The 2,083-nt window shown below is 61.2% G+C and overlaps 2 non-coding genes across 2 annotated transcripts in view; both read left to right on the top strand.

Moving 5' to 3' along the window:
* Positions 1–535: 535 nt before the first annotated feature.
* On the top strand, positions 536–690 carry LOC126327982 (5.8S ribosomal RNA). The gene has a single exon (XR_007561593.1). It is a non-coding gene; the product is annotated as a 5.8S ribosomal RNA (ribosomal RNA).
* A 188-nt stretch (positions 691–878) lies between these two features.
* Positions 879–2,083, top strand: part of LOC126327975 (large subunit ribosomal RNA) — a 4,222-nt gene continuing 3,017 nt past the window's right edge. Inside the window, exon 1 of the ribosomal RNA XR_007561589.1 lies at positions 879–2,083. This exon is cut by the window's right edge and continues 3,017 nt beyond it. This is a non-coding gene — a ribosomal RNA (large subunit ribosomal RNA).

The following is a 2,083-nucleotide window of genomic DNA, read 5'->3' as shown; positions in this document are numbered from 1 at the left end:
ACACACCGCCCGTCGCTACTACCGATTGAATGATTTAGTGAGGTCTTCGGACTGGTACGCGGCATCGACTCTGTCGTTGCCGATGCTACCGGAAAGATGACCAAACTTGATCATTTAGAGGAAGTAAAAGTCGTAACAAGGTTTCCGTAGGTGAACCTGCGGAAGGATCATTACCGACTAGACTGCATGTCTTTCGATGTGCGTGTCGTGTCGCGCAACACGCTACCTGTACGGCAGTGGCCGTGCGCCGCGTGCGGAACCACGCGTGCCTCTCAAAACTAGCGGAAGTGTTGTTGTTGTGTGGTACGAGCGCTGAAGCTCTGGAGCGGCTGGCCTGCGGTACCTGGCGCCTGGCGCCGGTTTTGAATGACGTTCGCCCGAGTGCCTGTCCGCTCCGGTGTGGAGCCGTACGACGCCCATCGGCTGTGAGGCCGTTGGACACAAAAAAAATAGTGGAACAGGGGCCGTCAGACGCCTCAGTCCCGCAAGTGCTACTGTCTTGAAAGAGACAGTGGGAGACTGAAAAGGAAAAGATCACCCAGGACGGTGGATCACTCGGCTCGTGGGTCGATGAAGAACGCAGCAAATTGCGCGTCGACATGTGAACTGCAGGACACATGAACATCGACGTTTCGAACGCACATTGCGGTCCATGGATTCCGTTCCCGGGCCACGTCTGGCTGAGGGTCGGCTACGTATACTGAAGCGCGCGGCGTTTGTCCCGCTTCGGAGACGTGGGAGTGTCGTGGTCGCCTGTGTGGCCGGCCGCGTCTCCTTAAACGTGCGATGCGCGCCCGTCGCCTGGCGGTTCGCATACCGGTACTTTCTCGGTAGCGTGCACAGCCGGCTGGCGGTGTGGCGTGCGACACCTCGTACAACGACCTCAGAGCAGGCGAGACTACCCGCTGAATTTAAGCATATTACTAAGCGGAGGAAAAGAAACTAACAAGGATTCCCCCAGTAGCGGCGAGCGAACAGGGAAGAGTCCAGCACCGAACCCCGCAGGCTGCCGCCTGTCGTGGCATGTGGTGTTTGGGAGGGTCCACTACCCCGACGCCTCGCGCCGAGCCCAAGTCCAACTTGAATGAGGCCACGGCCCGTAGAGGGTGCCAGGCCCGTAGCGGCCGGTGCGAGCGTCGGCGGAACCTCTCCTTCGAGTCGGGTTGCTTGAGAGTGCAGCTCCAAGTGGGTGGTAAACTCCATCTGAGACTAAATATGACCACGAGACCGATAGCGAACAAGTACCGTGAGGGAAAGTTGAAAAGAACTTTGAAGAGAGAGTTCAAAAGTACGTGAAACCGTTCTGGGGTAAACGTGAGAAGTCCGAAAGGTCGAACGGGTGAGATTCACGCCCATCCGGCCACTGGCCCCCGCCCTCGGCAGATGGGGCCGGCCGCCCGCGCGGAGCAATCCGCGGCGGGGTCGTGTCCGGTTGCCTTTCCACTCGCCGCGGGGTGGGGCCGTTCCGGTGTGCGGTGGGCCGCACTTCTCCCCTAGTAGGACGTCGCGACCCGCTGGGTGCCGGCCTACGGCCCGGGTGCGCAGCCTGTCCTTCCGCGGGCCTCGGTTCGCGTCTGTTGGGCAGAGCCCCGGTGTCCTGGCTGGCTGCTCGGCGGTATATCTGGAGGAGTCGATTCGCCCCTTTGGGCGCTCGGGCTCCCGGCAAGCGCGCGCGGTTCTTCCCGGATGACGGACCTACCTGGCCCGGCCCCGGACCCGCGCCGCTGTTGGCTCGGGATGCTCTCGGGCGGAATAATCGCTCCCGTCAGCGGCGCTTCAGCTTTGGACAATTTCACGACCCGTCTTGAAACACGGACCAAGGAGTCTAACATGTGCGCGAGTCATTGGGCTGTACGAAACCTAAAGGCGTAATGAAAGTGAAGGTCTCGCCTTGCGCGGGCCGAGGGAGGATGGGGCTTCCCCGCCCTTCACGGGGCGGCGGCCTCCGCACTCCCGGGGCGTCTCGTCCTCATTGCGAGGTGAGGCGCACCTAGAGCGTACACGTTGGGACCCGAAAGATGGTGAACTATGCCTGGCCAGGACGAAGTCAGGGGAAACCCTGATGGAGGTCCGTAGCGATTCT

Source organism: Schistocerca gregaria, unplaced genomic scaffold (genome assembly GCF_023897955.1).
Source record: "Schistocerca gregaria isolate iqSchGreg1 unplaced genomic scaffold, iqSchGreg1.2 ptg001075l, whole genome shotgun sequence".
NCBI classification, from domain to species: Eukaryota; Metazoa; Arthropoda; class Insecta; order Orthoptera; family Acrididae; genus Schistocerca; species Schistocerca gregaria.
Note: the sequence above shows the minus strand (reverse complement) of the source record. Positions and strands in the feature narration are given on the sequence as shown.